Genomic DNA, 13,449 nt, shown 5'->3' on the forward strand with positions numbered 1-13,449 from the left:
TTTATTTGTTTGTTTGTTTGTTCATTTATTCATTTATTTAAGCTCCCAGACAGCCAGGCAGGAAAGTGTAATGTCTCAGCAACAGCGGGGGTGCATGGGCCTGTGCGATCAATCAATCAATCGTATTTATTGAGAGCTTACTGTGTGCAGAGCACTGTACTAAGTGCTTGAGAAGTACAAGTTGGCAACATATAGAGACGGTCCCTACCCAACAGTGGGCTCACAGTCTAGAAGGGGGAGACAGAGAACAAAACCAAACATATTAACAAAATAAAATAAATAGAATAGATATGTACAAGTAAAATAAATAGAGTAATAAATATGTACAAACATAGAGATGCAGAGGGGTAGCTCCAGGCATCCCAGGACAGAGACTGCGGCACGTGCCTTCCCTTGGTCACTGATCTACTTCAGGTTTTCAGCCACTTCCCTGACCACCACTCCTTGGACACAGTCCACCACCTGGGCACACCCTCTCTCTAGACTATGAGGCTGTCTTCCCCCAGCAGAGATGCATCCCTCCTCCCGGACCTTGTTCTGCCCTGGGCATCTGGCCACACCATCTACTACCGACCCCAGACCGCCTGAGGATGGACACTGCATCGGTTGCCTTCCCCTCACCAGTTTTACAGCCACCTCCCTGACTAACCTTTCATCTCCCCAGGTTATTTTCCTTCCCTACAGCAACTCTTAAGCACTTGAGTCTGTACCCCAATTGCCAAATCCCCATCATCTCACCATCTCCATCAGTCACCTTTACATCCAGGGCTGACCTTAGCATGGCCTTTCACCCTAAGGCCTAAGCCATTAGTGCCCACCCCCACCCCCACCCCCAAAATACGTGACCCAGGATGCAACAAATATTTCTAAGATGGCAGCTGCATATGCACAGGGCCAACCAAAGGATACTGGCCAACCCTATCCCCCTGTGACTAATGATGAGATTAATCATACCTTCACCACATCATGCTACATGACCAATACCCCACTGCCTTTCTTCTCTTCTTCATAGTGGCTGCCGCACAGAGAAGGCAACAGGAACTATGTGAGGGATCTCGCTCAGGCAGAAGACCCTGATCTCTGTTGCAACTATTGCCAAAACTACAGCCATGGGACAGCTGTAGGGTCCAGGGTGTAGTGAAGGGTCTGAGCCAGGGGCAGGCACAAGCCATTGCCATTGTCCCGCAATGTCAACAGCAGCATTAAGGCTCAGGGTGGAGGGGTGCAGAATCCATCCTAAGAATGTGCATTCATTCATTCATTCAATCGTATTTATTGAGCGCTTACTGTGTGCAGAGCACTGTACTAAGTGCTTGGGAAGTACAAGTCGGCAACATATAAAGATGGTCCCTACCGAACAACAGGCTTAAAGTCTAGAAAGGGGAGACGTACAACAAAACAAAACATGTAGACAGGTGTCAAAGCTGTCAGAATAAATAGAATTATAGCTATATGCATATCATTAATAAAATGAATAGAGTAGTAAATATGTACAAGTAAAATAAATAGAGTAATAAATATGTACAAATATATACAAGTGCTTTGGGGAGGGGAAGGAGGTAGGGCAGAGGAGGGGAGATGGGGAGGGGAGAAGGAGAGGAAAAAGTCTGGGAAGGCATCCTGGAGGAGGTGAACTCTTAGTAGGGCTTTGAAGCGTGGAAGAGAGCTAGTTTGGTGGATGTGTGGAGGGAGGGTATTCAATCAATCAATCAATCAATCGTATTGAGCGCTTACTGTGTGCAGAGCACTGTACTAAGCGCTTGGGAAGTACAAGTTGGCAACATATAGAGACAGTCCCTACCTAACAGTGGGCTCACAGTCTAAAAGGGGGAGACAGAGAACAAAACCAAACATACTAACAAAATAAAATAAATAGAATAGATATGTACAAGTAAAATAGAGTAATAAATATGTACAAACATATATACATATATACATATATACAGGTGCTGTGGGGAAGGGAAGGAGGTAAGGTGGGGGGGATGGAGAGGGGGACAAGGGGGAAAGGAAGGAAGGGGCTCAGTCTGAGAAGGCCTCCTGGAGGAGGTGAGCTCTCAGTAGGGCCTTGAAGGGAGGAAGGGAGCTAGCTTGGCGGATGGGCAGAGGGAGGGCATTCCAGGCCCGGGGGATGACGTGGGCCGGGGGTCGATGGCGGGACAGGCGAGAACAAGGCATGGTGAGGAGATTAGCGGCAGAGGAGCGGAGGGTGCGGGCTGGGCTGTAGAAGGAGAGAAGGGAGGTGAGGTAGGAGGGGGCGAGGTGATGGAAAGCCTTGAAGCCGAGGGTGAGGAGTTTCTGCCTGAATGCGCAGATTGATTGGTAGCCACTGGAGATTTTTGAGGAGGAGAGTGACATGCCCAGAGCGTTTCTATACAAAGATAATCCGGGCAGCAGAGTGAAGTATAGGCTGAAGTGGGGAGAGACAGGAGGATGGGAGATCAGAGAGGAGGCTGATGCAGTAATCCAGTCAGGATAGGATGAAAGATTGAACCAGCAAGGTAACAGTTTGGACGGAGAGGAAAGGGCAGATCTTGGCGATGTTGAGGAGGTGAGACCGGCAAGTTTTGGTGATGGATTGGATGTGTGGGGTGAATGAGAGAGCGGAGTCAAGGATGACACCAAGGTCGCAGGCTTGTGAGACAGGCTCCCAGTGGCAGGAGCTGGGGGCTTCTGCCTGTGCAGGAGCATCTGGGCTCCCATCATAGCTCCTGCTGTCAGTTCTGGATGTAAAGATGACTGATGGAGATGGTGACCTGATAGGGACTTGGCAGTGGTGACTGATAAATAGACTACCTCCTCCCCTTTCCTTGTTTGTCAATGCCAGTATCAGCTGGGGAGAGTCAGATTTCAGCAATGGCAAGGAGGTAAAGCAAGGAAGAAACAGATCCAGGATGAAAGGGAGTTTGCCCACAGAGACCAGGGATTCCATTGGATGGGTTGAGAGGGCGGCAAGACGCCACAGGGGGTAGGTTATGTGCGGCAAAGGTGAGAGAGAATAGGGATACGCTGAGCAGAGGATGCGGTGAAGGGTAACAATACATGGTGAAATGAGCTACATCGACCACCAGGTGGCACCAGGCCACGTAGTGTGGGAGGTAAGGCAGGAGAATCAATCAATCAATCAATAGTATTTATTGAGCGCTTACTGTGTGCAGAGCACTGTACTAAGCGCTTGGGAAGTACAAGTTGGCAACATATAGAGACAGTCCCTACCCAACAGTGGGCTCACAGTCTAAAAGGGGGAGACAGAGAACAAAACCAAACATACTAACAAAATAAAATAAATAGAATAGATATGTACAAGTAAAATAGAGTAATAGAGTAATAAATATGTACAAACATATATACACATATACAGGTGCTGTGGGGAAGGGAAGGAGGTAAGATGAGGGGGATGGAGAGGAGGACGAGGGGGAGAGGAAGGAAGGGGCTCAGTCTGGGAAGGCCTCCTGGAGAAGGTGAGCTCTCAGTAGGGCCTTGAAGGGAGGAAGAGAGCTAGCTTGGCGGATGGCCAGAGGGAGGGCATTCCAGGCCCGGGGGATGACGTGGGCCGGGGGTCGATGGCGGGACAGGTGAGAACGAGGTACGGTGAGGAGAGTAGCGGCAGAGGATCGGAGGGTGCGGGGTGGGCTGTAGAAGGAGAGAAGGGAGGTGAGGTAGGAGGGGGCGAGGTGATGGAGAGCCTTGAAGCCGAGAGTGAGGAGTTTCTGCCTGATGCACAGATTGATTGGTAGCCACTGGAGATTTTTGAGGAGGGGAGTAACATGCCCAGAGCATTTCTGGACAAAGACAATCCGGGCAGCAGCATGAAGTATGGATTGAAGTGGGGAGAGACACGAGGATGGGAGATCAGAGAGAAGGCTGATACAGTAGTCCAGACGGGATAGGATGAGAGCTTGAACGAGCAGGGTAGCGGTTTGGATGGAGAGGAAAGGGCGGATCTTGGCAATGTTGCGGAGCTGAGACCAGCAGGTTTTGGTGACGGCTTGGATGTGAGGGGTGAATGAGAGAGCGGAGTCGAGGATGACACCAAGGTTGCGGGCTTGTGAGACGGGAAGGATGGTAGTGCCGTCAACAGAGATGGGAAAGTCAGGGAGAGGGCAGGGTTTGGGAGGGAAGAAGGGACCTTGATTCCTCAGTCACTGGGAATGCGATTGGGGGAAGACAGCACAGAAAGGACACTGTTTCCCTGGGCGAGGGATACTGGGGACATGGGAGGTGGGACATGAGCAGAAGGGACAAACAGCCTCAAGGGAGGACAGGGTGTGGAAAGGAGACACACATGGACACCTCCATGCACTTGTTCACATTCAATCACACACTCCTCGGGATTCAAAGGCCTAGCTCTCACCTCCCTGGCTGATAATTAGGTATGGTGACAAATACTACCAACCCATTGCACTTGGAATGAACCATTACTCTTGGTACCTGATTGTTAGTATAGGGTAGTTACTCTAGGTATTAGAAATAATTAGGTGAAAGTTGTGTTCAGCTACTCATTTTCCAGCAGAAGAGTATGGAGAAATGCACGAGCCTGAGCTAAAGGCCAAAGAGTGAACCAAACTCCCAAGCCTGGATCACAGAACCCATGGCCCAGTTGACAAGTGAAATTGGGAGAAGTGGCTGAGTCAAGGCAATATGCTATAGGAGAAGAAAATAAGAAGAAAACAAGTAATCATCTGATAGGACTCAAGATGAGGCCTTGAGAGGGAGGCTGACCTACACGTATTCCCCCAAACAGTATTCCCCATAACAAGTTATGATGATGTGTTGGCAATCATTTGGCAACATGTTGTCACAAAAATACTAAACCTGCCTGAAATAACAGATGACCGAATGAATGAATCATATTCCTTGAGCACTTTATATGCACAGAATACCATACTAAGTGCTTGGTAGAGTACACTATAACGGAGTTGGTAGACACGTTCCCTGCCCACAAAGAGCTTACAGTCTAGCAGGGAGAGACATTCATCTAGATAAATCTAGCTCCCAGCTCAACCGGCTGGGCATCTGGGGACATTCCCAAAGGGACAGTATTTCTGATCCCCTCCTATTCCCCTCAGGAGGAGGCTAGAAAGTCACTTTGGGGGTCACATGGGAGGTTAGAGCTCTGGACTTGGAAGAGGATTCACTGCTAGTTCACCTGGTGTCTTGTAGGGATTTGGGGGTGGGAGGGTGTTAATGGCATTTGTTAAACGCTTACTCTGTGCCAGGCACTGTGCTATGTGCTGTGGTAGATACAAAGTAATCAGATTGGACACAGTCCAGGTCCTCCATGGGGCTCACAGCCTAACCTAGGATCGCTGAAGAGAGAAGGTACGCTGAGCCCTCAGTCCCCTCCCCTCACTCCAGAGGCCTAAAAATCATGCCAGAGAGAAGACCCACTGACCATCCCAGTGCCCACTCCAGGTGGGAGCTGCTGATTAGCCCCATACTAGAGGAATTTACCAGTCCACTGGCTCTACAGATCAGCTGCTGCAGCTCAGGACTTTCTTTCTCTTACACCCTGGATCCACAGTGTGCCTTTAGTCCCCTCCCTCTGGTCTCTCCTCTCCTGTCTCCTGCATCCAGGACCCCTCTTCATCCCCCTCTCCACAGGCCGGCCCTCCTCAGTGCGCTCTCTTCCAACCCCTCCCCACCCCTCTCCCCAGCTCCATCCCTGTCACCCTGTCCCAGCACCACTACTCATCCCCCTCCCCCCGCACTGGCCCCTGCCAGTTTATTCCCATTCAACTTCTTCCTACTCTTTGCACCATCTCCACTCCACGCAACCTCCCCACAGACTCAGCCAAGTGTGGCCTGTGGACCCCCGGCTCCATCATGGAGAAGTTTCCCTTTGACCACCCCCTTCTCCTGGAAACATTATCCAAACTCAGCTTCCCTGACACTGTCCTCTCCTGGTTCTCCTCCAATCTGGCCACTCATTCTCAGGCTCTTTCGCATGCTCCTCCTCTGCCTCCCACCCCCTAACTGTGGGGGTCCCTCAAGGTTCAGTTCTGGGTTCCCTTCTAATCTTCATCTACATCCACTCCCTTGAAAAACCCATTCTCTCCCATGGCTTCAACTACCATCTCTATGAGGATGATACCTAAATCTATATCTCCAGCCATGACCCTCTCCTTCTCTGCAGTTTCACATTTCCTCCTGCCTTCAAGACATGTCTACTTGTATATCCTCCCATCACCACCTTGAACTTCATATGTCTAAAACTGAATTTCTTATCTTCCCATCCGAACCCTGCCCTCCCCATAACTATTCCATCACCACTATCCTTCCTGTCTCACAAGCCCATAAAGTTGGCATTATCCTTGACCCCTCTCTCTCATCCAACCCACGTATTCAATCTGTCACTAAATCCCAGCGCTTAGAACAGTGCTTTGCATATAGTAAGCACTTAATAAATGCTATTATTATTATTATTCTTTAACCTTCACAACATCGCTAAAACCCACCCTTTCCTCTCCATCCAAACTGCTACCACATTAATCCCATTTATCCTAACCCTCCTTGATTACGGTATCAGCCTCCTTGCTGACCTCACTGCCTCTTTCCACTCCAGGCAATTCTTCACGCTGCTGCCCGGATCATTTTTCTACAGAAATGTTCAGGCCGTATGCCCCCATTCCTCAAGAAACTCCAGTGGTTGTATATTTCTGTAATTTTATTTATTTTATATTGATGTCTATTTGTATTGTATTTGCCTTCTCCCATTCCCTTCTGCATCACCTTGACTTGCTCCCTTTGTTTTTCCCCTCCCAGCCCCACAGCACTTATGTACATAGCTGTAATTTATTATATTAGTGTCTGTCTCCACCTCTAGACTTTAAGCTCATTGTAGGCAGGGACTGTGTCTGTTTCTTGCTGTATTATTGTACTGTAGAGAAGCAGCTTAGTAGATAGAGCACAGGCCTGAGAGTCAGAAGTACCTGGGTTCTTATCCCAGCTCTACCACATGTCTAATGTGTGACCTTGGGCAAATCACTTCACTTCTCTGTGCCTCAGTTGCCTCATCTGTAAAATAGGGATAAGAGTGTGAGTCCCATGTGGGACGGGGACCGTGTCCAACCTGATTAACTTGTATCTACTCCAGCACTTAGAACAGTGGTTGGCAAATAGTAAGCACTTAACAAGTATTATAATTGAGTACCATATAATTACTTCCGAAGTGCTTAGTACAGTGCTCTGCACACAGTAAGTACTCAATAAATTCGTTTGAATGATTGAATGAATCACGGATATCTGGCTGTCCCCAGATGACATGGTCTTCCAGCTGCTCTTTCCAGAGGGGGCCTCATTTTATCACTGGGAAAGGAGGTGTTGCTTCCTTTTCGTGTCCAAATGCTGCTTTCACACCATTCCACCTTCCCCATCCCTTTCTTTCTTTAGCTTTCTTCGAAACCCTTATCATCTGCCTCTACCAACCACTCTGGGTTCTAGTAATGGTCACCTACCGCGCCCCCAGGCTACACCTCCAACTTCTTTAACCATTTTGATCCCTTTCTCACATTCCTTCTTTCTCCATGCATACATTGATCCTTGGGGACTTCAATTTGCACTTAGATGTTCCTGATGACCCTTCTGCTGCACGCCTTCTATAACTCCTCAACTCCACTGCCCTCCTGCTCCACTCCACCTCACCCATTCATCAACTTGGACACACACTCGACCTCATAATCCCTAGTCACTGCACAATCTCTACCCTCACCAACTCTGAAATCCCTCTATCAGATCACAACCTCTTCATCTGCCTTCTCTCCCACACACCTCCTACCCGTAAATCTGTACTGTTCCCCACAGAGACCTCCAATCTTTTGATCCCATCCAATTTTCTCAACTCATCATACCCCGTTTAGCCAAACTACCCTCCCTTTGTGGACACCAACTCTTAACCAGCCTTACTCCATTTTGTTTTCATTCTCCATTTTGCATTAATCTAGCTTGTTTTCCTAAATTATGATTCAGCCACACCCTTCTCCTTTAGTCAATTTCAGCCATACCGTCCAGTCAACAGTTTCAGCCACACCCTATCATCAGTTAAGACAACTGCAGCCACATTTAATTGGATCATCATCATCATCATCAATTGTATTTATTGAGCGCTTACTGTGTGCAGAGCACTGTACTAAGCGCTTGGGAAGTAAAAATTGGCAACATATAGAGACAGTCCCTACCCAACAGTGGGCTCACAGTCTAAAAGGGGGAGACAGAGAACAAAACCAAACATACTAACAAAATAAAATAAATAGAATAGATATGTACAAGTAAAATAAATAAATAGAGTAATAAATATGTACAAACATATATACATATATACAGGTGCTGTGGGGAAGGGAAGGAGGTAAGATGGGGGGGATGGAGAGGGGGACGAGGGGGAGAGGAAGGAAGGGGCTCAGTCTGGGAAGGCCTCCTGGAGGAGGTGAGCTCTCAGCAGGGCCTTGAAGGGAGGAAGAGAGCTAGCTTGGCGGATGGGCAGAGGGAGGGCATTCCAGGCCCGGGGGTTGATGGCGGGACAGGCGAGAACGAGGTACAGTGAGGAGATTAGCAGCAGAGGAGCGGAGGGTGTGGGCTGGGCTGTAGAAGGAGAGAAGGGAGGTGAGGTAGGAGGGGGCGAGGTGATGGAGAACCTTGAAGCCCAGGGTGAGGAGTTTCTGCCTGATGCGCAGATTGATTGGTAGCCCCTGGAGATTTTTGAGGAGGGGAGTAATATGCCCAGAGCGTTTCTGGACAAAGATAATCCGGGCAGCAGCATGAAGTATGGATTGAAGTGGGGAGAGACACGAGGATGGGAGATCAGAGAGAAGGCTGATGCAGTAGTCCAGACGGGATAGGATGAGAGCTTGAATGAGCAGGGTAGCGGTATGGATGGAGAGGAAAGGGCGGATATTGGCAATGTTGCGGAGCTGAGACCGGCAGGTTTTGGTGACAGCTTGGATGTGAGGGGTGAATGAGAGAGCGGAGTCGAGGATGACACCAAGGTTGCGGGCTTGTGAGACGGGAAGGATGGTAGTGCCGTCAACAGTGATGGGAAAGTCAGGGAGAAGGCAAGGTTTGGGAGGGAAGACAAGGAGTTCAGTCTGGATTGGATCTGAATTGGATTGGAACAATTGGATCTGTTGATGGTGTGAAGGAACACCATCCCCACCACGGAGTATAACTACCTCTCCCACATTTCTGTGAGGGTGTTGAGTCCATTTTTAGGATAACACACTTTGTCTGTCCTCACCCATGCAGATCTGTAATAGCATTCCATTTATAAACCCCTTGTGCTGTGTTGCTGCAATTTGCTTCTTTTGTTGGACCTGACACCTTGATGACGAAATTGACTCTCTCAAAACCACCCTCTCTACTGAACTCAACTCACTCGCCCTCCTATCCCTTCATCGATCTCATACCACTAACCCACAGCCCTGGATCACCTCCACAGTCTGCCGCCTTTGTTCTTGCACGTGAACCGCTGAGTGATGGTGGTGGAAATCTAGATCAGGCCAACTTTGTCCACTTCAAGTTAATCCTCGCGTGCTTTAAATCTGCCTTCCTCTCTGCCAGGCAAAATGACTTCTCCATCCTTATTCATACCCATGCCCATCACCCTCATCAGTTGTTCCAGACGTCCCTCCTCAAACACCCTGTCTCCCTGCTTCCCCTATCCCTTGTCCTCTATGACTTGGCCATCTACTTTATCGAGAAAATTGACACTATCAGGCATGATGTCCTTAAAATCTCCCCTGCCCCTCCCCAGTCCCTTCCCCTTCTTGCCCCCTTCAACTCTCTCAACTTTCCCAGAAGTACCTCTAGAGGAGATCTCCTGCTTTCCCTCAAAATCCACCCCTCCACCTGTACATCCGACCCCACTCCTTTGCACCTTATCAAAATACTTGCCCTCCCTGCTTCCCCGGCCCTTTTTCCCTGCCTAACTGCCATCTTCAATTATTTGCTCTCCAATGGCTGCTTCCCAATTGCTTTCAAATATGCTGTCTCCCCTATCCTAAAACAACCCTCCCTTGACCCCATGGCTCCCTCTAGTTATCACCCCACTTCCCTCCTACCATTCCTCTCTAAACTTCTTTAGCGAGTGGTCTACACCCGCTGCCTCAATTCCTCTCCTCTAATTCTCTCCTTGACTCCCTCCAATCTGGAGTCCATCCCCTTCGCTCCACAGAAACTGCTCTCTCAAAGGTCACCAATAATCTCCTTCTTGCCAAATCCAATGGCCTCTACTCCATCCTAATCCTCCTCGATCTCTCAGCTGCCTTGGACACTGTCGATCACCCGCTTCTCCTGGAAATATTAACTAACCTCAGCTTCACTGACACTGTCCTCTCCTGCTTCTCTTCCTATCTCTCTGGCCGCTCATTCTCAGTCTCTTTCACGGGCTCCTCCTCTGCCACCCATCCCCTAAATGTGGGGGTCCCTCAAGGTTCAGTTTTGGGTCCCCTTCTATTCTCCATCTACACCCACTCCCTTGGAGAACTCATTTGCTCCCATGGCTTCAACTACCACCCCTATTCAGATGATACCTAAATCTACATCTCCAGCCCTGATCTCTCTCCCTCTCTGCAGTCTCACATTTCCTCCTGCCTTCTAGACATCTCTACTTGGATGTCTTCCAGTCATCTCATGTTTAACATTGTCCTTATCTTCCCACCCAAATCCTGTCCTCCCCAACTTTCCCATCACTGTGGACAGCACCACCATCCTTCCTGTCTCACAAGCCGGTAACTTTGGTGTTATCCTTGACTCCTCTCTTTCGTTCAACCCACATACTCAATCCATCAAAAAATCCTGTCGATTCGCTAAAATTTGCCCTTTCCTCTCCGTCCAAACTGCTACCATGTTAATGCAAGCACTTAACCTATCCCGCCTTGATTACTGTATCAGCCTCCTTGCTGACCTCCGTGCTTCCTGTCTCTCCCCACTCGTCCATACTTCACTCTGCTGCCCAGCTCATTTTCCTACAAAAACATTCAGACCATGTTTCCCCACTCCTCAAAAATTTCCAGTGTTTGCCCATCTACCTCCGCATCAAACAAAAACTCCTCACCATTGGTTTTAGAGCACTCAATTACCTTGCCCTCTCCTATTTCACCCCACTACTCTCCTATTACAATCCAGCCCAAACATTCAACTCCTCTAATACTAACCTTCTCACTGTACCTCGACCTTGTCTATCTCGCCGATGACCTCTCACCCATATCCTGCCTCTGCCCTGGAATGTCCTCCTTTCTCATATCTGACAGACGATTACACTCCCCCCTTCAAAGCCTTATTGAAGGCACATCTCCTCCAGGAGGCTTTCCCTGACTAAGCCCTCCTTTCCTCCACTCCCTTCTGCATAGCTCTGACTTGCTCCCTTTATTCATCCCCCTCCCAGCCTCACAGCACTTATGTATATTGCTGCAATTTATTTATTTCTATCAATGTTTGCCACCCCTTCTAGACTGTAAATTTGCTGTGGGTAGGGAATGAGTCTTCTTACTGTTATATTGTGCTTTCCCAAACAATGCAGTGCTTTGCACACAGTAAGTGCTCAATAAATAATTAAATGAATTAATTCCAATTTTACAGATGAGGTAATTGAGGCACAGAGAAGTTAAGTGACTTGCCCAAGATCACACAGCAGACAAGTGGTGGAGTGGGATTAGAATCCAGGTCCTTTGACCCCTGAGCCTGTGATCCTTCTACTAGGCCACATTACTTCTCATTCATCTTGTTCATTTGTCCACTGGAAGCCTAGCAGCAGGTTAGGAAGACGGAGTGATTGGGAGGAAACAACCTATCCTGCCCCACATCCACTTCAAGCAATTTGGCCTAAGTGGCTTGTTATGAGCCAGTTGGGGGAAGTAGAATTTAGGCGTGGCAGCTTCCAACTGAGGTCAGTACCTCAACGTACCCCCAAAAGAACAATCTGGCCAGATCATGAGACCTCCTCCATGTGGCTCAGTGGAAAGAGCATGGGCTTGGGAGTCGGAGGTCGTGGGTTCTAATCCTGCCTCCACCACTTGTCAGCTGTGTGACTTTGGGCAAGTCACTTCACTTCTCTTTGCCTCAGTTCCCTCATCTGTAAAATGAGGATTAAGACTGTGAGCCCCACGTGGGACAACCAGATTACTTTTATCCCCGCCCCCCCCCCCCCCAGTGCTTAGAACAGTACTTGGCACATAGTAAGCACTTAACAAATACCATCATTATTATTATTATTGTTTCCCTTGGCTATGAAACTAGGAAACTGAAAGCAAGGAGGTCAGAGGAAACATTGTGAGGACACAGTAAAACAAACCCTCAGACAATGCTGTACCCCAGCTGCAAGCTGAGAGCCAACTGCTGAGGACAGACCTGCATGGCACACTGCCTTCAAGAAGGGAGTGGCTCTTTTCAAACAAGAGCTTCAAAAGGAAAGAGAGACACAAGCAAACAATAGTACCAGGTCCTGAAAACATTAAGCCTTATAACACAAACATAAATACACTTACTACTATTAAGGATGGTGGCTCCATGCTTCACCAAACAGCAAGGTAAACCCTACACCACCAACCGTCCCCCAGCCACAGCAAGCAGCACTGGTGCTGAGGCAGATCAGCCAAGTAGGAGGAGACAACTTACCCCTTCTGTGCACGAGGCCCAGCAGTAGATCCCGTGCTAAGGCACCAGGCCCAGCAACAGTGACCGAGGGCAGGGTGCACTCCAGGCAGAAAAGTGGCAGGGTAGGGAGTAAGTTCAGGCCTCGTGCCCAGTGCCACAAGCACTTGTCATGGACTGCCAGGCATACCAGTTCCTGGAGGAGTTGAGCAGCAGTGGAGGAGGAAGAGCAGGGGAAGGGGCAGGCACTAAAGCCCTTCCCACAGACTCTTGCCTCTCTGCTTCACTTCTGGCATCAGCAAGCTGTAGGCAGGAGCAGGGGCTAGTGCCAGCCCATAGAACTCCTCCTCTATCCCTTCCCCTAACCTTCTCTTCTGCACCCCCCAACCCTCTTCTTTCCCCTCTCCCACTCATTCCCTTCCTTAACCTACTTATTGCCCCAACTACTCATATTCAAAATGGATGCAAAACCATTTGTCATTGCTTTGTTTTGAATGAGTTTATTCATTGTTAGAAATTATTCATTTTTAATTCTGTAAAATGTGCACTGTTAGGCCAGCACACTTTAAGGCCAGTGGAGGGAGAATATCTATGCCCCCTATTCTGGCCCACAGGGCAGTAAAGCTAGTAAAGCTTAATGCTTATTGATCGGTGTTTCCCACTGAAGGGGACTCAGTCGGGAGCTCAGGTGTCTTCTCATTCTCATTTCTCCTAAGCAGCTTCCCTGAGTGCCTATCTGAGACTTGCAGGGGAGCTAGTTTCTTTTAGGGTATTTGTTAAGCACTTACTATGTGCCAGGCACTGTATAATAAGCCCTGGGGTAGATAAAAGCTAATCAGATCGGACACAGTCCCTGTCCCACATGGGGCT

Source organism: Tachyglossus aculeatus, chromosome X2 (genome assembly GCF_015852505.1).
Source record: "Tachyglossus aculeatus isolate mTacAcu1 chromosome X2, mTacAcu1.pri, whole genome shotgun sequence".
NCBI lineage: Eukaryota > Metazoa > Chordata > Mammalia > Monotremata > Tachyglossidae > Tachyglossus > Tachyglossus aculeatus.